This window comes from Nicotiana tabacum, chromosome 6, assembly GCF_000715075.1.
Source record: "Nicotiana tabacum cultivar K326 chromosome 6, ASM71507v2, whole genome shotgun sequence".
Lineage (NCBI taxonomy): Eukaryota > Viridiplantae > Streptophyta > Magnoliopsida > Solanales > Solanaceae > Nicotiana > Nicotiana tabacum.
This window is the reverse complement of record NC_134085.1, coordinates 103,401,346-103,425,651: the sequence shown is the minus strand read 5'-3', so window position 1 is coordinate 103,425,651 and position 24,306 is coordinate 103,401,346. Positions and strand designations below refer to the sequence as shown.

Genomic DNA, 24,306 nt, shown 5'->3' with positions numbered 1-24,306 from the left:
CTCTCGAATTCACTTGGTTACTAATTCAATTGATTAGTGGAAACTCCTCTCTCGATTAAGTCTCAACCTTACAAGATGAACCAATTTTAAGCACGTGAAGATATGCAAGAATTCGCAGTAGATTGGTCTTTAGGAGAGCCTCTCTCAATTATTCTTCTAACTAGCTTTAATCAACAACTCAACTAGCATCTTTCTATTGCTAAGAAGAATGAAGGACTTCAACCAATAAAATATAATGCAAAGATATCACAAGTTATGCCTCTCTCGATTACGTTAACAAGTGAATATAGATGCAACAGTTAAAACATCCAAAATGATTCAATACATAAACTAGAGTTAATTATCCACAAACAAGTATCAATACACCAAATCCATCAAACCCTAAAGAGAACTACTCCATAGATATGGAGTAATTTATCATAACAATTTTTAAGTTAAAAGAAAACATAAAACAATCCAAACCCTTGTCTTGAGTTGAGATTGAATGATGGATTCCTTGTGCTCTTGCTTCTACAACTTCTCCTTAGACTCCTTAAGTCTTAGATATGTCAAAAGTCCTCAAAATACCATTTTCCATGTATATATACCAAGTAGAGTAGGTCCCAAACAAATACACCTTCTCCTATGCAAAAAAGGACACTTTTCCTGGATAGTACGTGTGCGGCCGCACACCTGAAAGTGTGCTAGCGCACTTGGCCGCACACTTTTCACACTATGTGCGGCCAGTGTGCGGTCGCACACGTATCACTTTGTTCTATTGGGAATTTGGGAAATCATAACACGAAAGTTGTAGCCCTTTTAAATAGCTTTCCAACGATATATTGTGGAGTCCAAACGGAGTTCTGAGCGAAAAGTTATGTGCATTTTACTAGATAATGTGCAGTATATCTACTCGATTCTTCGTTCGTCCCTAACTATCATCCATTGATCCTCGAACACGATCTCGACTTAATTCATTGGGCTTTTACTCAGACTTCAAAGCTCCAAATCACTTTAATTCATTTCATAACATCTTCATAGCTAAGAATCACTCCTACAAGACATAAAACACATAATTAGTGCAAAACACTAGCGATTAAAGCTCCAACTCAATTAAAGTGCTGTAAATTAGAGTGCGATAAACGACTAAACACGAGATTATAGCCTACTATCAGTTCATACCCTCAACAATAAGTTTAGAAGTGTTACATACCTCGAACAAGCCGAATCCAATATCGAGCAAGCCAAACAGTACATTAGAAACGCCATCCCATGCGTACCGCCCTTTGAACGGCTCAAAACTAGCCAAAAGCAACACAAAAACATCAAATAATGCCAAAGGAAACAATCCCAATCAATAAAGGTTGAATCTTTATTCAAAAGCCTCAAAGTCAACGTAAAATTCAAACCCAGGCCCGCACCTCCAAACCCGACAAAACTCACAAAATCCAACAACCCATTCTATTACGAGTCCAACCATACTAGCTTAACTCAAATCTGACTCCAAATCGATGCTCTAAACTCGAAAATTTACTTCATGAAATTTTAGTCAAAAATCCTCAATTTCTCTTTTGTAATCATCAACCAAATGCAAAAAATGAGGATAGATTCATGAAATATAATCAAATTCAAGTAGAGAACACTTACCCTAATCCATATTGTGAAAATCGCCTAAACAATAATCTCAATCCGAGCTCCATAGCTCCAAATATGCTATAATGGCCGAAACCCCAGAAAATAGAGTACTTATAATCACTGGACGAATTAATGAATCGCAATCGCGGAAATACTATCGCGATCGCAAAGAAGAAAAATGCACTGCCCCTAAATACTCTATTCGATCGCGGAACAAGCTTCACGATCGCGAATCATAAAATGCTCAGCCTCGAAAAGTCTCTACGTGAACGCAGCCCCAAGCTCATGAATGCTATGAAGAAGTCGTGAAGACCTATCCGGCTTAGCTCTACACTGCGGGAACGCGCACACAATTGCACGAATGGGATGCTTAATCTCCAGCAACCTACGCGAACATGGACAAATATTCGCGAACGCGAAGAAGAAATACTCAACTCCAGATATTCCCCACATGATCGCACCTCCAACTTCACGATCGCGAAGAACATTTGATGCACCAGACATCAGCAGAAACTAGCAATGCAAATATGAAGAAAAATGGTCTGAAATCAATCCGAATAACGTCCGAGCCCCTCGGAACCCCATCCGAATATTCCAACAAGTCTCATAAAATAACACGGGCCTACTCGGGGCCTCAAATCACACATAACATCATCAAAACCATGATTCGCACCTCAAATCGAACTTAATGAACTTTGAATCTTTCAACTTCCAGAACCCTTGCCGAACCTTATCAAATTAACTCGGAATGAACTCAAATTTTGCACACAAGTCCCAAATGACATAACGAAGCTATCCCAACTCCCTGAACCACAATCCGAAGCTGATATCATCAAAGTCAACTCCCGGTCAAACTCATGAATATTCCAAACTTTCAAATTTCCAACTTCCGCCAATAAGTGCCAAAACCTTCTAGAAATATACAAATGCAAATCTAGGCATGCGCCCAAGTCCAAAATCACCATTCAGGCCTAACGAAACCATCAAAACTCTGATTCGAGGTCAAATACTTAAAAGTCAAACATGGTCAACTCTTCCAAATTAAAGCTTCCTAGTTGAGAATCTTTCTCCCAAATCAATTCTGATTAATCTGAAAACCAATATCGATGATTCACACAAGTCATAATACATCATATGAAGCTACTCAAGACTTCAAATGGCCGAATTTAATGTAAATTCTCAAAATGACCAGTCGGGTCGTTACATTCTCCCCCACTTAATCATACGTTCGTCCTCGAACATGCCTAGAGTCGTTCCAAAGCCATCAAATTGCTGTGTAACCTTACCATGCACATACCCGGGGGTGATCCCACGTCACCCCAATCCATGTAAGCCTAACAACATAACATAACTGAAGATCATTACTTTAACCTTAGTCTGTAAGCCTTAGAACCCAATTTCTAACATCCAGAATTCCTTACAAGACCCGAATCTCGCACTTACATACTGTATAACTCTAAACAAGATGTATCTAAGTCACATCCATAACCCAAGATATAATCACATGATATACCACATAACTCGCATACTCGTAGCAATAATTCCCGATCACAGTAGCTGCTCAAAACAAACCCAATACTGATAGTAAGCCTCATATCAAGTAAAACCTCGTTCAAAACCTTTGTACACTGACGATGACGAAAGAAGCATGCAGAAACTCATAACCACTCATTAGATCAACAAGTCATGGAGCTCCCCCTCCTTTGACAAGAACTATAGCCAATTTCTAAGCCGATCAGTGACATTATCCTTACAAATATACCGCAATCAAATCCAATAGCACCCATTCTAGGTTCGACGACCTCATCTTATCAAATACAAGCTACTCTACTGACATGCCATACCAATACAATCTTAAGCCACAAACCGTGCAATCCATGCACTAATACGTAACAATTCAAGTGTATTCAAACATGGAAAATGACTCAAATGTGAGAACCATCTCGCAAGCTCAACAAGTTCTACCACAAACACAATGCTACGAACCCATCATACATAGTAGAACCAAGAAGCACGAATATAACACAAAGGATAACATCTCAACATAGCTCCGCTGCAATGCGTAACCCATCCAAACACTGGTCCAGATGAAATATCTCAAGCCACCATGCTCAAATCAACAACTACACGCAATTCAACATCAAATACACGAAATGCGTGGCCATATCCATGGAGAAGCAAATAACACAATATACCACAGCCCGAGAGAACATAACCAAGGCATAATCAACCATTCAACACCCCAATAAACCTCTCGCTCAGATTCTACTACAAGGCCCTAACAGAACTATATCATGTGTGCATATAACCAACAAATCACAACCCCTCGTAGCACAGAAGAGTATCACACAGAACATACCAGAACACGAACAAGCTCAACTCTAACCGAATGATACACCTTTTAGCAATAACGGTGGTGAGTCAACAAATTCGACCCGGGGTAGAATACATATCCTCCTCGGACCTACCAATGGGCCTCAAATAAACTTCGGTCATCCCCAAATGGATAAATGTCCCTCTAAAAGTCCACAATGACCTTACCATAGCACGTACTACCGTCTAGCTATCTTTGGCCACATCTTCATAGTCCGTAACCCCGAAATAATCTGCTTCTGAGATCGCCCAGTCTCCAAATCCATAGAACACATGAATCACCATAGCCGATCCCAACTCCGCAACTCGAATGACTAACATATCTATCATACATAATCATCCCCAAGAGAAATACTTCTATAGTTCTTCCATGCCATATAGCAAAAATCTGAATATCAGCAGTCGATCAACTAGGCGAGTACCGCAATTCCAATAAAGCATTTGTAAGTCAAAACACAATGTGCCTTTTGAAATGCGCATCCTTATCAGGCAATACCAAGTAGTAATAGTATTCATCTAGTCATCCGAAACCGTCCATGTTTTCTAAGAATTCATGACCTTCCATTCAAAACTGAGTTTTGACCTTGTACATGCAAATCTTATTCCCACATGACACACCGCATCTATTAGGCCATCATATGAAAATACGAGAACCTCATTATCAGCTTTGAGTCCCAAGTAGACTACATAATCAATTAGCTAGGAACCTTTCACAAGATCCCATCCAGTAGAAAATCACAATACACAACATGCTCCTCATGCCGATAGGAAATATCCATCTCAAACCGTGGTAGAAACCATCGAGAACACTTTGAAATCCATTTGCAAATAACCAAGCTATTAGACCTGAATCCATCTAACTCAACCAAGCCACGCAGGTCGCCAAATCCAAGAGTATTGTCACAAAACACCCGTAAAGCCTCACCTCACCACAAGAACCAAAAGAATCGATCCTATCCATTACAGTGCTGATCCAACCTACTACCAAGTTGTTCTATTTCTTCGAGTTCCTTCTGAATTACCCTCAAGTTGACACTTCTCCTTGCTAGAACACCACGATCCTTACCTAAAGCTCACCACAAGAGATTCTAGCATAAAACCACTCCGCCCTAAGGCCCATAAGCCGTTGTATTTCCTTTTAAGCACCCCAAAAGTACCACAACCGAGACACCCACTCTGAAGAGACCTTCTGTGAATCTAAAGTCGTTTCCTTCACCTTCTTGATACTGAAATGTAGAATCCATAATAATATAGAAATATCACGAGTCTCGACACCATCTAACGTAAATCTCAGATTCTAGCCATATACAAAATTCGAAATTTTTTCTATTGCTACGTAAAAATCTTGAATCCATTAGAACCTTCTCGAGAGTCATCCACTCTGCTCAAATCCCAATTGCACCGCCCAACTGGGCCGAACAACCTGTGCCCCATTAGCACAACAACACCCAAAGAAGTAATTCAGACCTCTAATCAACCGAGTAAATTCCTTCTCCTTGCGTACTACATCATTCACGAATAACAATTCAAATCATTCCTTTATTCCCACATACCTATAAAGTGTAATAAACCATGCATCCAGATATTTTCTTGCTTAAGTCATCCTCAAAACCAGCCTCTACAAATCATAACTGATCCACAAGTATGCCTCAAATAGAAACCAATACAACCCATAACCATGTAATCAAATCGTCGATAACAAACTCCCCCACTTGTCTTAAAGCCATAGATCAAAACACTTGATAACTTACAATGCCCATACTTTATTACTACTGTTATATCGTAGTGAGATTCAACTAAGTCCTTCATAAGCTCATGTAACACAAAGGGTTTAGCACCTCAAATTATCTGTTAAGCTCGTATTCATCCTCGTGATGGTCAGGTACACTTTCACCACCGATCCAAACTCAAATCGCAACACATATAACCCACTGGTTGAAGGAAACTCTCCACATAACATCATAAGAATCACACCTCCGTAGATTACCCCTAGGTGATAACCCACCCGCTTAGCCTCAAACTGATATCTCCTTATCCCCTTTCACAGCCACTATTACTACGTAATCACTTTATATTCCTGAGTCCGAACTCATCCACAAGACATGTGAATCTACTTCGTTCCACAAATAAATGACATGAAAGATCCTTTAACACGATCATTACTCGAGGATGTACAACACATCAAGACAGAAATCAAGCACCTAATAGTCCTTTTCACATCTCAAGCAGACCCTTCTCGTCACATTCAAACCATCTGAACACATCACACAGTCACGCCATACTCGTCATATAGCCATCCAACCACTAACCGAGCCATAAATTCCACTGATAGGGACACTACTGGACATATAAGTCCAAAAGCACATGCTCACATAACTGAAACTACCGAGCCTATGCTACAGTCTAAACATGGCCTCAAGTCCTCTAGACTAGCCCATCACCAAAACATAGAAAACACATCTCGACCTCATCCACAGAACCACAAATCGTCGATGCACAGCTGATACTGAGCGCTCACCTACGCATACGAGTGAGTGGAATGAATTCAAAGAGATACACTTCAAGCTGAATCAATGTCGCACGATAAGAAAAGAAAGATGAGAAGTTTATCCTAAATGCACTGTAGCCTCTCGAAGATAGGTATGGACGTCATCATACCAATCCGCGAGACTCTACTAGACACTTGCTCATGACTCGTAGAACGTATGAACCTAGAGCTCTAATACCAACTTGTCACGATCCAAAATCAAACTAGTCGTGATGGCACCTAACTCAACCCGCTAGGTAAGCCAATTAGCAATAATCTGATTCAATTGAGATTTACTGAGAAAATAAATAATAAAATAACTGAACTTTTATACAACAACCCAAAGACAGGTAGTATAAATTATGAACTTCTAAGATTTAGAGTTTACAAAAGTAGTATGAAATAAACACATCTGTTCGAAATATACATAAACAGATTAATAATTCTAAAGCTACCAAGAACAAAAGGCAGCTCTAACCGGAACGCAAGTATATCTTCAATGCCAGCTCCCGCCATACACAGCAATATCAGCTCCAAAATTTGCACGCAAGGTGCAAAAGTGTAGTATGAGTACAACCGAACCTATGTACTCAATAAGTAACAAACCTAATCTTAGGTTGAAAGCAGCGACGAGCTTGGGCAACGGTCAGAGTCCAACACCAATAGCCAATAACAACTCATAACAACATAATAAAAGATGTACATGAAATAACTTAAGGATAGAATGCTCAGCTCGTTCCCAGTTATGAAAAATAGGCATGCTTTTCAAGTATAACAGTAAAACCCAAATCTTCACCGAAATCACCAAAATATAAGTAAGTTAGAAATCTGTGATTTTCCCCAAAAACTTTCAACAACAGATAAGAAGTTTCAATCTCAGATAGCATCAAAAAAGTACATCTCTATACATACATGTCAATGTGCATATGAAGTCATAAATATCACAAAACCGTGTAACATGAGGAAATGTGTCTCCATGCCTGTATGTAAAGTATGCATGTCAAATGCAATGCATCATAGCGATGAACTCATGTACTCATACTGTTGTAGATTAACGTACGAAAAGGCGAGTTCAACTTAGTGGTCAGAAAGATTGTGATAAGGTATGTTAAGGATAAGCCCTTCCTTCATTTTGACATGATTTCGTAATTACATGTGTTTGATAACGAGGCATAAAGAGAAGTTCATACTCCCAAATTTATATACACTATCCTACTCTCATAAGTTACCATATTCTCACTTATCGGGACTTCATATTCAGTTTTTCTCTCTCTCTCTCTCTCTCTCTCTCTCTCTCTCTCTCTCTCTCTCTCTCTATATATATATATATATATATATATATATATATATATATATATATATATATATATATATATATATATATATATATATATAGTATTACAGTATTTTCACAACCATCGAACTATAATTGATGGGCAGGCCCATATTGGGCAACCTCTGATAAGATGGTGAGTTATATACCGAGCCTACAATGGTCGAACGCCTATGAACGAGCCCAGAATAGCCGAGATACAGAGCCTAGTATGGCCGAGTGCCTATAAGTGAGCCTACTACGGCAGATCAGTTACACATACTGAACCTTATAAGCTCAGACAACTATTTTACTTACTATATTGAGAGAGTTAGGCCAGTATCAGCAGGTAAGCATATCTTCAAATTATCTTTGACTCCTAGTTACTTTTAGTTATTATATTATCAGTTCAGTTTCAGCTTTCAGTTATCCTGTTGCCTTACATACTCAGTACATTATTTTGTACTGACATCCCTTTTGCCGGGGATGCTGCATTTCATGCCTGCAGGTCCTCATGGACAGTTGGACAGACCCTCCCAGCAGACAAAGTCAAACATCAGCTTGGTTGGTAATCTTCACTTCCTCGGAGTTGCCAGGTCTAGACCTTGGAGTCCATTTTATATATACAGGTTTGATGGGTAGGTCGAGGCCCTGTCCTGACCATGGTATAGTTTAGTTATCTCTAGAGGCTTGTGGACAAGTCCTGTAGAGTTTGTATATTAGTAGATGTTCATGGCGGCCTTGTCAGCCTTCACAGTTATATATATATATATATATATATATATATATATATATATATATATATATATATATATATATATATATATATATGAGCTTTTGGGTATGTTTACCCCACAGATGAGAGAGACGTTATTTTCAGACGATTCAGAATATGGCCTCATCGGCCTAAGTTGAGGGTTACCCCTCCAGAGTCCACAGCTACAGAGTGGTCGCTCGGGCCAAGTACGGCACCGGGTGGCGGCCATGACTCTTCAAGTTTGGGGCATGACAAACTTGGTATCAGAGCAGTTCTGTTCTAGGGAGTTTACAAGTCATGTCTAGTAGAGCCTTGTTTATAGATTTGTTGTGCACCACATTATATAAATAGGAAGCTACAAGGCATTTAGGAGTCTGTTACCCTTCTTTCAAATCCAAGTCATGATGTAGAGTTGAGTTATAAGAGTTCGAGCAAAGACTTATGTTTTCTAATGATATAAAGATGATTTCAATTAGAAAGAAATTATAGCTAGCTAGAGTCTAATATAGCAACAAGTAAGGGCACTAATAGAAGAGAGTTCTTGACGACGTGGCCCTGTTTGAGGCCCTATCAGATTGTGCATACTAGATGTGCAAATTTCCAACTTAAGACTCTAAGATGGGAATATCAAATACACCCCGTGAATAGCAGGTCATGAGAGTATCATAAGGTAAAAGTTTAAGTTTCAACATGTAATTGAAACAAGGTGAAGAAGGGTACGAGGTACCTAGTTAGTGGAGATTATCAATATTTACAATTCAGGTAGAGAAATACAAGTACTCTAAGTTTACTTTCAACAGTAATAGAGGTATGTACAATTGGCCACATCTATCTCAGTTATGCCCTATGGGAGCTAACATATATAGTTTGAGAGAAGGATGAAATATCAGGATCCAGCTTGGGTTAGAGTAACCCAAAATAGTGGATTAAGCCAGGGGAGCTAAAAGTGAAACATTGTTATGTTGAGGTTTTCAGAATAATGTGATAGACAGAAATATTAGCAGGAGAATAAGAAAAGAGTAAATGAAGCATTATGAGTAAGGTATGTTAAATGAGTGATAACGGTAAATCAGAATATGACAAAATGATAAAGTCTATAGTCAAATGAAGGAAAAGACAAGAGGTGACATGGCTTGAGACAATAAAAGAGTATATGCCACAAAGTTGTATCCTTATTTTGAGAAATAAATTGGTGACTCCAACATGATTACTAGAAGGCTAAGTTGGACCCTCTGAGTATTAAAAATTTTTATGGGCTAGTAAACATGATAAAATTGAACATGAGTTAGGGACCGGAGGATTTGATAATAGTTGACATCATGATAATTTAAGAGATTGCGTTCCGGCAATAATAGAAAAGGACAACAAAAGAATAATCTTTAAAGGTCATTTAGGAAGACGCTTCCCTAAAGCAAGCACTATGAGCAAAGTTAAGCTTAAGGGATTAAGTGTTCCAGTTACACTAGGTGTAACCCTTGTGCGTAAGGAATTCATTTGTCCTTGGTACAAAAGGATTATAGCAAGGTGAGTAGGAGTTAATGAAGATGTGAAAAGATGCCAAAGATGAAGAGGTAACTATAGAATAGTAAAGGAAGAATGCGGTAAAAAGCTGAAAGGGAAGAGATTGAATTTATTAGATCCTACAGATATGTTATGACTCCAGAACATTATGCATGTATGATGGTGGGGAGATGCAGTAAGATTTCCCTTCTAGGATGTTATTGATAAATAAATGCGAATGAACGCTTGATACTTAACGAGTTAGTGCAAGTGGTAAGTTAAGACAAATGACATAACTTGAGAGAGAGTATACAAATTATTGATATGAGCATGGACTGGTTAGTACTTAGTAGTTGATTTAGGAAGAGCCTAGTTATGGCTAGACAAGAGATCTTAGATAAATCAGCAGATCATGCAAGATAAACGTAGTGAAACCCAACACAGGAAATTTAGTCTCACAGATATGACATCATAATCCTTAAGGAATATTCAAATAAGAGTTGGGGTAGTTAAAGGCACCATATAAGTATTACAGAACTAAAAGAGAGTGCCACTGGGGAGATAATCAAAATTTTAGTTTAGAAGTAACCCTACGAGCATAAGGGCACAGAGGTAAGTAAGGATAATTATAGGCGAGTAAGTACATCAAAAATTCCATCAGGTATACAATGTAATAAGCTCGCAGCTTTACAAGAGTTAGAGGGTCTTCCCTAAGTACTGCAACGAAAGACTAGCTGAGGAAATAAGGAAGAAGGCTTCAACATAAGCATAGTGACCTAAAGAAGAAATGATCTTGTAACAACAGTCTCACTACAATATTGTATGCACGCCATAAAAAAGTGGCACCTATTGTGACTAAGGAACGAGAAGTAAAAATCCAAAGGGCCAATAAACCTTGGGCTCAGATTGCCCTTCTTCCCAAACCTCATAACACCCTTCATTGGCGAGACTTTCAAGAGGACCTTCTCGCCAACCATGAATGATACATTGCGCACCTTCTGATCCGCATAACTCTTCTGTCTGGACTGAGCTGTGCGAAGCCTCTGTTAAATCAACTTTACCTTGTCCAAGGCATCCTGCACCAAATATGTACCGTATAACTTAGCCTCACCAGGCTCAAACCACCCGATAGGGAAACGACACTGCCGACCATATAAAGCCTCAAATGGAGCCATCTCAATGCTGGACTGATAGCTGTTGTTGTAAGCAAACTCTGCCAAAGGCAAGAACTGATCCCACTACCCTCCAAAGTCAATCACACATGCTCTAAGCATGTCCTCCAAGATCTGGACTATCTGCTCCGACTGCCCGTCAGTCTGTGGATGAAATGATGTGCTAAGCTCCACGCGGGTCCCCAACTCACCCTGAACAGCTCTCCAGAAATGAGAAGTGAATTGAAGGCCTCTATTTGATATGATGGAAACAGGCACACCGTGTAACCGGAAATCTCCCGGATGTAAACTAAGCCAGTCTCTTCGAAGTGTAAGTAGTCACAACCGGTATAAAGTGTGCCGACTTGGTCAACCTATCCACGATGACCCACACTACATCAAAATTTCGCAAGGTCCGGGGCAAGCCAACTACGAAATCCATAGTAATGTGGTCCCACTTCCACTCTGGTATAGACATCTGTTGAAGTAGGCCACCCGGCCTCTAGTGTTCATACTTGACCTGCTGGCAATTCAAACACCTAGCCACATACTCCACTATGTCTTTCTTCATCCTCCGCCACCAATAATGCTGCCTCAAGTCACGATACATCTTTGTAGCACCCGGATGAATGGAATACCGTGAATTGTGTGCCTCCTCTAGTATCCTCTCCCTCAGACCATCCACATTAGGAACACATAAGCAACCCTGGAGTCGCAAAACACCATCCTCCCCAATAGAAATCTCCTTGGCACTACCCTGAAGCACTGTCTCTCTGTGAAGTGCCAAATGTGGATCATCGAACTGCCGGGCCTTGATCTGCCCTAACAATGAAGATTGAGCAACAATGCACGCAAGAACTCAGCTGTGATCTAAAATATCCAATCTCACAAGTTTGTTAGCCGAGGACTGGATGTCTAAAGCTAGTGTCCTCTCCTCTGCTGGAATGAATGCCAAGCTACCCATACTCTCTGCTTTCCTGCTTAAGGCATCTGCGACCACATTTGCCTTGCCCGGGTGATAAAGAATGGTGATGTCATAATACTTCAACAACTCAAACCATCTACGCTACCTCAAATTGAGATCCATCTGCTTGAACAAGTGCTGTAAGTTGAGATGCTCAGTATAAACCTCATATGATACCCCGTACAGATAATGCCTCCCTATCTTAAGAGCATGAACAATCGCGACCAACTCCAAATTGTGCACAGGATAATTCTTCTCATGGATCTTCAGCTAACGCAAAGCATATGTAATAACTCGCCCCTCCTGCATCAATACACACCCTAATCCAACGCGCGAAGCATCGTAATATACCGTATACATCCCTGAATCGGAAGGCAACACAAGAACTAGTGCTGTAATCAAGGCTGTCTTGAGCTTCTGAAAGCTCGCCTCACAATCATCATACCAACGGAAAAGAGCACCCTTCTAGGTCAATCTAGTTAGAGGTGATGCAATAGATGAAAAGCCCTGCATGAATTGTCTGTAATAACCTGCTAACCCCAGGAAACTCCTGATCTCGGTCACCGAAGTAGGACGTGGCCAACTCTGAACTGCCTCAATCTTCTTGGGGTCCACCTTAATACCCTCTCCTGACACAATATGCCCCAAGAATGCCACTGACTCTAGCCAGAACTCACAATTGGAAAACTTAGCATATAGCTTTTGCTCTCGCGAGGTCTGAAGCACTACCCTCAAATGATGCTCGTGCTCCCCCAGGCTACGGGAGTATATCAAGATGTCGTCAATGAAGACGACGACAAATGAATCAATGTAAGGCCTAAATACCCTGTTCATCAAGTCCATGAATGATGTTGGGGCATTAGTCAAGCCAAAGGACATCATCAGGAACTCATAATGGCCATATCTAGTCCGGAATGCAGTCTTCGGAACATCCGAATCTCGAATCTTCACCTGATGATACCCTGACCTCAAGTCAATCTTGGAGAACACCCTAGCACCCTGCGACTGGTAAACAAATCATCGATATGAGGCAACAAATACTTGTTCTTGATGGTGACTTTGTTCAACTGGCGGTAATCAATGCACATCCGCATCGTCCCATCCTTCTTCTTCACAAATAACACTGGTGCACCCCAAGGCGATACACTTGGTCTAACAAACCTTTTTGGTAACAACTCTTCAAGCTGCTCCTTCATCTCCTTCGGAGTTATACGGTACAATGGGATAGATACAGGCTGGGTGCCTAGAGCCAAGTCAATACAGAAATTAATATCACGATCCGGTGTCATGCCAGGAAGATCAGAAGAAAACACATCGGTGAACTCTTGAACTACTGGAACTGAATCAATGGTCGGAGACCCTGCAGTGGTATCCCGAACATAAGCCAAGTAAGCCAAACACCCCTTCTCGACCATATGCCGAGCCTTCAGGAAAGAGATAACTCGGCCAGACGTATCAATTGTGGAACCCTTCCACTCCAACCTTGGCATCGCTAAAGTAACAGTCTTGGCATGGCAATCTAGGACGGCGTGATACGTAGATAACCAATCCATGCCTAGGATGATCTCAAAATCGATCATATCGAGCAACATGAGATCTGCTCTAGTCTCGAAACAACAGAGTGTGACCATATAGGACAGGTAGATCCGATCCACAACCACAGAATCGCCCACAGGAGTGGACACATGAACAGGAGTGCCCAAGGGATCAAGAGCAATAACCAGAAAACGAGCAAACAAAGATGACACATACGAATAGGTAGACCCTGGATCAAATAATATCGAAACATCTCTACCGCAGACAGAAATAATACCTTTGATGACGGCATCTGAGGCCAAAGCATCTAGCCTAGCTAGAAGGGCATAAAATCTGGCTGGAGCGCTGGCTAGCTGGCATCCACCTAACTGAGCAGTAGCTGGCTGACCTCTCCCTACCTGGCCTCCACCTCTAGGAAGGCCCCTATCAGTCTACCCTCCACCTCTAGGTGGCGGGGCAGTCGGTGCTAAAATCATAGGCTGTTGACCCTGCTGTACTACCTTGCCCCGAAGCCTGGCTAGTATTTCCTCATATGACCAAGGTCTCCGCACTCGAAACAACCCTATGGTGCGGCAACCTGCTGCCTTGATGGCTGACCCTGATGGCCTGTAGACCCACTGGAAGAATCCTGAATTGCCGGTGGATGGTATGAACTCTCCGACATAGCACTAAAATAAGAATTAGAAGAACCCTGTGGACCTGAATAACCACTGGAGGAACCCTGAATAGCTGGTGGGCGGTAAGAATTCTCCGGCGTTGCACTGAAATACGGTCTCACTAGAGCACCTCGGGGAGGTGGTGGTGGTGCTGAATATAGGGGTCTGCTAGGCTAACCCCTCCTGAAGTGACCTCTACCCCTAGCTAGGGCACCTCTAAACTCTCTAAAAACCCAGGCCCTCTTGTCCTGCTGAATCTGCTCTCTACCCCTCTGGCAATATCCCTCAATCCTGCGAGCAATCTCTACCACTAGCTGATACTCAGTACCCATCTCCACCTCTCGGGCTATGCTAGCTCGAATATCGGGGTGCAACCCTGCAACAAATCTTCGCACTCTCTCTGCATCAATGGGAAGTATCATAAGTATATGACGAGACAACTCAGAAAACCTCACCTCATAATCGATCACGGACATCTGACCCTGCTCCAGATGCTCAAATTGATACCACAACTCTTCCCTCTCAGAGGGTGGAATGTACCTATCCAAGAATAACTGTATGAACTGACCCCAAGTGAGGGGAGGGGAACCTGCTGGCCTGCCAAGAACATAAGACGGCCACCATCTACGAGCGCTGCCCTCTAGCTGAAAAGAAGTAAAGTCAACCCCATGTGACTCCAATATCCTCATTTTGTGCAGTTTGTCCCTGCACCTGTCTGTGACGCTCAACCCCGAAGGCAGGAGGGTGAAATCTGGTCCATCTATCCAACAACTTCCGCAGGTCGCCATCCACAGCTGGTCTGGGCTGGGGTGCCACTGCAGCCACTGGTTAGGCCCCATCTGCGGGTAGTGCACCCAGAGTTTGATACACTGCAGCCATGTCCAGGGGCCTGAGCAGTAGGGGTCTGTGCTCCCCCTCCTGCCTATGATGTAGCTGGATCTGCTGGAAATAAACCAGCCTGAGTCATGGAATCCATGAATCGCAGCATACAGCCCATGATCTCCTAAAAACCTGGTGCTATCATAAAGTCTGTCGGGGTAGGCTTGGCTGCGAGCACCTCGCACTGCTCCTCGATTATAGGATCTCCCGCAGGATCTACTGGTGGTGCTACTAGAATAGCTCTAGGATGCCCTCGTCCCCTACCTCGGGCTGGTGCCCTCCCTCGGCCTCTACCTCGGCCTCTAGCAATGGGAGGAGAAGCTCCTCCCGAGTCTGGAACATCAGCCATGCGTGTCCTCTATGAGAGAATAGAAGAAGGAAATTTAGTATACCAACCACTGCACGACAGAAGAGGGAGATTTAGTATACCAAGACGTCTCCATACCGATCCGCAAGACTATTAGGTTTGCCCATGACTTGTGAGATCTACGTAAACCTAGTGCTCTGATACCATGTTGTCACGACCCATTTTTCCATAATAGGTCATGATGGTGCCCAACACCGTTGTCAGGCAAGCCAATGCAGAAGTATTAGTGAATTCTTATTTTACTTACCCAAACAGTTACAACATTTTTCTTAATTTTCAATTAAAAGCAGGTGATAATATGCAACATTCAATAATAATTATACAATCCAAAAGAAACGTCTACTAATGTGTGTGCCAAGACCTGGTGTCACAAGCTGTGGGCAACTAGTAGAATATACAAAATAATACATCTATCCTACTGTCTAAAACAGAATAGACAGTCAAAAGTAAGGAAGACTCCATCCAGCTGCTGATCGGCACAGGAAGGGAAGCAGCTCACCGTGGAAGTCTCGGACTATGATCAGGGACGCACACCGGTCTGATAGCCAGATGAACATGCCTCAGATCTTGTACAATTAAGTACCAGAAGCATAGCATGAGTACATAGACAATATGTACCCAGTAAGTATCCCGTCTAATCTCGAAGCACGAGAGGTCGACTTGATACATATTAGGGCCAAATAATATAATACGATATTATGCCAGGCGTGATGGTCACAAAATATAACAGTTGAAATAAGTATTTCTAAGTCATGTCATTTTAATGCCCCAGTTAATCCTTTACAATTTAAGCCATGTATCAAGCAGGTCATCAATAATAAATTCACATAAATATCATGCGCATGTTATGCAGAGGTCGACGGCCCGATCCAACATAAAAGAAATTATGCACTGCCAGAGGGTCGAATGACGCGAACCATAGATGCATCTATTTCTACCGAGGCGATCGGCCTGATCCACAAATATCAATTATCAACAGAAAAATACAAGAAGGCGCATTTATATTCAAACAAACTCATACCAGTGTTCAACACAACATATGTTCACTTATGTTCATTTCCAATTCTCTAGCATATCCTAAATGATCACATTAGCAAGATGACATATAACATTTGCAAATATAGCATGACACGAGTCCTAAACTACCCGGACAATTAACATGATAGTAGTTACGCACGGACTCTCGTCACCTAGTGCGTACGTATCCCCCGTATTTAGTATCAAATTATACAATCATTACTCCTATGGGGACAATTCCCTCTTACAAGGTTAGAAAGGAGACTCACCTCGCTCCAAAGTGCTCTTCCAATACTAAGAACGAGCCCGAACTCTCAATTTGAAGCCAAACGATCCAAAACTAGTTAAATGGGGTAAGGACTAGTCAATACAAGCTCATAAGACCACATTCTAACTATTAAAGAAATTCCCAACCTTAAACACAAGTTTCCTAAAATTCGACCCCGGGCCTACGCGCCCGAGTTCCGAAATTTTTCGAAGAAAGTTGTTCTTTGTAACCTAAGGATCAATAATATATAATTTTTATTTCGCTTCATACCTAATTTCGTGGAAAAATCTAAGTTTTATCAAAACCATAGGTTTTTGCTCTAACCCCATGATTTTACCTAAATCATAGTGTTTAATCTACCTAAGACACAAGTATTAAACTAAGAATAGGTGAGATAAGCTTACCTCAAGATGCTAGCTGGAGGTCTTCTCTCAAAAGCTCCCAAAATCGCCAATAGAGGAGTGAAAATGGCAAAAATACTTAGAACCCGTATTAAATGAAGCTCACTGCTTCAGCGATTTCCGCATCTGCAGTCCTGCTTCTGCGAGAAATTGGGTGCATCTGCGGAACCAACCAAGTGGGCTGCGACCGCTTCTGCGGTCTTGAAGCCGCTTCTGTGGTTTTGGGCCTGGCCTACCTTGGTCGCATCTGCGATAGGCGAAAAACTGCAGGTGCGATTATGACAGAAGCAGATGCTTCAACACTTCTCAACATTTCCAACTTCACTCAAGCCTTGTCCGATTGACGCTAGGGGCTCCCGGGCCTCGCCCAAACATGCCAACAAGTCTGAATCATGAAACGGACCTACTCGAACCTTCGGAACACCCGAAACAATGTTAAATCTAAGAATCACCCCCTAAAACCAATTGAGTCAAACTTATGAACTTCAAGTTTTTAATTTTCCTCGAACGAGCCGAAACGCCCTTAAACTACTTGGATTGACACCAAATTTTGCGGGCAAGTCTTAAATGTTATATTGGACCTGTATCAGGCTCCGGAACCAACATACGAGCCCGATACCCATGTGATCAATCATTATTTAGTTTTTTTTTTAAATCCTTAGAATTTCAGTTTAACAATTTCTAATAAAAAATTCATTACTCGGCCTAAGGACCTCGAAATTCGATTCCGGGCATATGCCCAGGTCCCATATTTTCCTACGGACCCTCCGGGACCATCAAACCACGAATCCGGGTCCGTTTGCTCAAAATGTTGAGCAAAGTCAAACTTAGCCTTTTAAGAAAATCTTAAGGAATCAAATGAGCATATTTCAACCCAAATTCTTCCAATTCCCGAACCAACTATCCCCGCGGGTCGTAAATTAGTTAAAGCAAGTGCATGATGTTTTATTTAGGGGAATGGGGTTCTAAAAAGCAAAATTGTATTGGGGATCATTTGGTTGAGGATTATATGGAGCTTGGTAAGGATGGACATTTCTGGGAGGTGGAGCTCGATTTTGTGTATAATGTTGTGGCTGCGTGTAATATTGCGCATTCATCACCGCATAAGGAGGTGGTGCCGGCATAAGCAACATCTTGAAGGGGATAATAGTGTGGTGGGACCATAGGAGTCACATATGATTGGCTAAATGACCTATGGGCCCCCTCGAGCTTGAAACCTCATGGCTCCATCTTCAAACCCATTTCTGTTCATCAAAGCCTCCGAACCATTCTGAGCAGCCTGTGATGTGGCCTTAAAGGCATCATGACTCAAGATTTGCCCTGTTTCTAAACCGTTTCAACCATTTCCCCAATTTTGATAGCCTCAGCAAACGGCTTTCCCATAACGGACATCATGTTCTGGAAGTAGTTCGCCTCTTGGGTCTGTAGAAAGATAGTGACCATTTCAATTTCACCCATTGGAGGCTTTATCCTGCCAGCTTGCTCACGCCATTTGACAGCATATTCGTGGAAGCTTTCCGCGGTTTTCTTTTTCAAATTGGTCAAAGAGTTTCTGTCGGGAGCGATGTCCACATTATACTGGAACTGGCGGATAAAATCTCGGGCCATGTCGTCCCACACATGCCAATAAGTAATTTCTTGATCCGTATACCACTCAGAAGCAATTCCGGTGTGGCTTTCCCCAAAATAGGCCATTAGCAACTCCTCTTTTCCACCAGCGCCTCTCAACTAGTTACATTATCGTTTCAGATGAGCGATCGGGTCTCCGTGCCCATCTTACTTTTCAAATTTTGGCATCTTGAAGCCAGTCGGCAAGTGGATATGGGGAAACATACAGAGGTCATAGTATGAGACACTTTTTTGGCCACTCAGACCTTGCATGTTTTACAGGCTTTGTTCGAGGCTTTTCATCTTCCGAGCCATTTCCTTTTGCTCGGAATTTTTAATAACCTTTTCTTGCTCCACCAAGAGATCATATTGCGGGGGTTGAGTGAAAGAGAACGGGGTCACATATTATATTTTTGATTGAAGTTGTGGACCCTGAAAGGTTAACATTAGAGACTCAATATACGACCGTGGTAAGGTTGGTTGTGTTTTGGTGCAGACTGGTGCTGCAGAGAACAATATTGGAGGTGCCCTGGAAATTGGCGCCTGGGGGCGAACCACAGAAGGCATGCCAAGATTATTGGAGGGCATTGGAGGGTGCCCACATGGGATGAGCGGGTTGGGCACATGGGCGTTGGTAATCTCACCTGACCTGGGGATCAATTCAAGGAACCCAAGGATTGCACTTGGCAGTTCCATACCATTAGACCAGGCGTCCCACATTTTCAATATGCGAAGAAGCAACATCTTATTCTCTTTAGCAGCTGCTGATTCTAGCTGCAAAATAGCCAATGCCGGGCTATCCTCAGGACCGATGGTTGGTAGATTGCTTGCGAAGGCCATCTGTGCCTTTAGATCTTGTGAAGGAGGGAGGCTAGACTACCAACAAAACCAACCACCAAAGCCTGGCTAATTTGTATACCCAACAACCTTGTTAGTTTTGAAACGCTTAACAGATAGGAAATCGCACGTTTGGATGCAATGCACCTAAATAGTTAAACGTTTCTATCATGTGTTTGAACGGTTGCATGTTTCATCCCGACCTTAGTTAACCCTTTCAGTATGTATCCCTTTTCTTTTATTTCTGTCTCTATTTAATCACTCTTGATTTGATTTTTTTATTTTGTTTCTGTCGCTCTTTTATTTTTTGGCACTCTCTTTTTTTCACTTTTTTTTTCTCAATTTTTCTTTCTCTTTTTTTTTTCAGTTTATTTTTCACTCAGTTAATTTTATGGCTATGATCGAATCCGATGAGGATTGCCAACATATCATGTCGCCGCATGAATCAGATCTTGCGTAGTTCGGGAAGATCGAAATGAAGTAAATAAACTAACTTTTTTTCGGTTGGAATTTTTGAAAGAACTTTAAAAAGAAGAAAGGAAATATTTTTTTTTGATTTTTTGATTTTGATTTTTGTTTTATTTTTGAAAGAAAGACTTTTAAAAATTCATTTGATTTTGATTTGAACTTTGGGAATTTTAAAAGTAAAAAGAAAATATTTTTGTTTGATTTTCATTTGTTTTCTCTTTTTCTAAAGCAGAAAGAAAATATTTTTGGATTTTGGATGTTGCCTCTCGACTTTCGAAAGAGGGACTTTTAAGAAAATATTTTGGATTTCTGAGTTTTTATTTATTTACGAATAAAGAAAAGCGAAAATATTTTTGAACTTCAAATTTTTTTAAATTTTTTTATGACATTTACGAAAGAAAGACTTTTAAAAAAGGAAAAGAATTTTATTTTTTGGATTCTTTTTTTTTATTTTTGTGAAAAATAATTCAAAAGAAAGGAAACCTGCATTTTGGATTTTGATTTTTTTAATTTTGTTTTTTCTTTTCTTATGATTTTTTTCGTATGAAAGACTTTAGAAAGAAGGAAACTATTTTTTTGAGTTTTTAAAAAAAACTTCTCTTTTTTTGAATTTTCTAAGGAAAGATTTCTAAAGAAGCACTAAAGGAAAATATTTTTGGATTTTTTTAAAATTGGGGCTGGAACCAATGAGATTTGCCTCGTATCTCACATCCGGTGAGAATCAGACCCACGTAGTTCAGTCAGTTTTGATGGAACAGGGAAACATGACACTTGAAAATTTGGCTCATTTTGAAATGACTTTTTTCTTTAGAATTTTGGAAGAGTTTCAGGATTTTCAAATACAAACCTCACTCTTGTTTTGTTTTTTGTATTTTTTCTTTCCCTATTCTAGAAGCTGGTCAACATGCAAGCCGAATCAAACAAATGCGCAAGTAGCACGTAAGATGCATCAGAATGGTCTTTTAATTTTGGGTACACTTGTCCTAGACGGACCCAACCACTGTGTTGAGTCCCCAAAGTCAAATGCACGTGATGTAAACAAACGTTCCTACTAGGGATCCGGCATGAGGATGAGTTATTCTAAGTTTAAAAATCTGGGTGTATTGTTCTAAACCTGGTGTACCCGAGCGTACAACTCGAGTCGATGGGGGGTTACGTACTGGGAACCAAAAGGTCATCCAGCTTTGTAACTTGTCCGAACCTCTTTCTAAAATGGGGTATGACACTAACATAAAAGAAGTCACGCCAGCGTGCACTTCCTCGAATATGAGAAGAGAAGGGTTACGCAGCAGTTTATATATAGTTCAAATAATATCAAAGCGATAAAAGACGAATTTAGCACATTAGGCCCAAACATGTAATAAAAGTCAGATAATATATAAAAGCCAATTATAACAGTTATTCTAAGCTCGAATTCTTCAACCCTGAACCAGAAGTTCTGGATTTTTATCCACAACAGAGTCGCCAAAGCTGTCACACCTCCTTTTTATCCACCCGTGGTGGGATATAAGGGAGTTTTTCCAATTAAAGTGACATTAATCGAAATGAGATTATTTAATTTATTAGGGTCGCCACTTGGAATAGTTTAATTGGCGTCCAAAGTCACTGGTTTATTTTAAAATCCCAAATCGAGGAAATTTTGACTTTATTTTTAAAGTCTGCGAACCAGAAATTCTAAGGAATTCTGTTAACCCGAGAGAAGGTGTTAGGCATTTCTGGGTTCCGTGATTTGAGCACGGTCGCTTAAACTATTAATTATTGGCCTATTATCAAATTTACTACACATTTTAAACCTATTGTGCATTTTTAACTTTATAACCGCTTTTGATTATTTTATGGAATTATTCTGGAACAAATTACGATTATCGTACACTTGTTTGTTTGATACACATTGCGAATCATGTCACGGGAACCGTACCCACGATCTACAAGATGTTTAATTTATTAAAGTTATTAGAAGTTGTGGGGGTTCACATAAATGTACCCCCAGATTTGGAAATTAGTTATCACAACTACATTACGGGAACCGTATCATGGCCACGATGATTTTATCAATCGCGCCTAAAGCAAACTACGATATTCATGAGTTATTTTCCTAAACTACTTCAAGATTATTGTGAAAACCCAGAGTTATGGAAATCATTTGTGGATGAAGTGTAGATTTTTATTTCACCCGGTTTGTATTTGAGTCCGAATCCTAATTCTTGTTGTGACTTATTAAATCTAAAAGCCCAAAATATCATTAATCTCACTTTAATATTACAAGACCCAATGGCTCTAATATACCACAGATAATGAGAATGACTAGTTCACACTTGCCAAAATATTTTTTTGGAATCCACAAACAACAGACAAAGAGTAAATAGAATAACAGAATACTATAGGTTGACGAAACAAGATAAGAAGACAAATTGGATTAAATTTTGACACAAATATTGACTAAAGGTTGGTCCAACAGCTTCATTAGACGCCGAAATTATCCCAATCCAAGAAACTTAGTTCGATTAAAAAACATTAGGAAGAATGAGCCAAAACCACATTTCAAATAACTCATAAATGAAGTTATAATAAAGATAAGGATAAGGGTGTGGACCTGTGAGATGAACTATCACTCAATTTGGTGTTCGAAAAGTTATACACTTGAAGACAATGCTCAAAGCTCAACCAATTGCTACAAAATCCAAAGACAAGGACCAACATGCGAATTTTGAACCCCGACGGCACATCAAACTTAATTAGGGATGACTGGTTTAACGACTTATGCTGGATTTCATGAAGTTGCTAAAGCAAAGAAAGGAGAAAAAGTATTTGTATCGGTGGCACCAGATGCAGTTGGGCAGCTCGTTGGCCAATTTGCTAAATTGATGGGTTACTATATTGTTGGATGTGCTGGGAGTCGGAAGATGGCAGAAGTGGGTTGCTATTAGTGGTTGTTTGCGGCTGATTTCGTTCGAAGCTAGGGTGGGGAGCTAGGTTTTGAGATTGAAGGTGTAGTATTGCTGATTAATTCATTTTGTTCGTGGCAGATTGGAGAAGGAAGGTTTTTTTGTGAAGAAAGGGGGGTCTCTCTTGTGTAGGTCCAAAAACGGCGGATTTTTGCTTAGGGATCTATGGTATTTTTTTATTTTAGAAGTTAAGTCTTATTTTATAGGGGTAGGAATGTGGGCTCAATGTTTGGGCTTGAAGGGATTTGAGTCATGAATTTGGGCTAATTAACTTTGGGGTAGGAAGACTAAATCAAAATCTTTTTTTTTTCATTTTTTTTTTCTCTGATTTTAAAAATCTAATAAAATCCTAAATCAATCTAATTTGTAAAAATTGATATTGTTTATCTATTAAAACAACTAATTAACTTAAAACTAAATAAAGACACTACTTCCTAAAGACTAAAAGCTAAATATGTAATAATGACCATTTTTGTGATTTTTTCATAATAAAATTAATTTTTTCATGCAAATTGGACCTATGATGACATGAAATTAAACGTGACATTTTTCATGCAGGGCAAAAATTAGGTGCTCACAAGCGCACATACAGGCTGCATTATAGAAGGTCGCAACAGCTACAAGATTTGAAGAATTCCGACAACAAGTCGTGGTGTGAGAAAGAGACCTAAAGGGGGGAATGCCCTAGCCTTCGAATTTATACACAAAACAATTGCCTAGATGGAAAGGACAGTATTAAAATATTCATAAGAGCTATAGGTTATGAGACTAATAGGCGCATCAATCAACATTCAAGGACGAATGTTCCAAAGGAGGGAATGATGTTACATCCTATGTTTTCGTACGTGAGAGTATTTGTAAGTCAATTGATGTAAACTCAGAAATGAGATCAACTTTGAAAGTACATAAAGTAAGTTAATCATGTTACAATGGAGGTTACAAATATTTAAGATCATGAATACCAAGTACCAAGAGGGTTTGAAGGCTTCGAAGCTAAATGAATTGAAGAAAAAAAAGTTTCGCCGAAAGTCGACAAGTTGGGAATGTTGTAACATGTACTTTTGGGTGAGAATAGGGTGTTTAAAATTATAAGGAGATTATGTTATGAGTTATTTTAGTTGTGTGA

The 24,306-nt window shown here is 40.4% G+C and overlaps 1 long non-coding RNA gene across 1 annotated transcript; it reads right to left on the bottom strand.

Moving 5' to 3' along the window:
• Window positions 1–361: 361 nt before the first annotated feature.
• LOC107805526 (uncharacterized) lies at window positions 362–23,368 on the bottom strand. Its single transcript, XR_012710548.1, has 3 exons — window positions 22,829–23,368; window positions 1,193–1,280; window positions 362–1,033 (listed from the first exon to the last, which is right to left on the bottom strand). It is a non-coding gene; the product is annotated as an uncharacterized LOC107805526 (long non-coding RNA).
• Window positions 23,369–24,306: the final 938 nt, after the last annotated feature.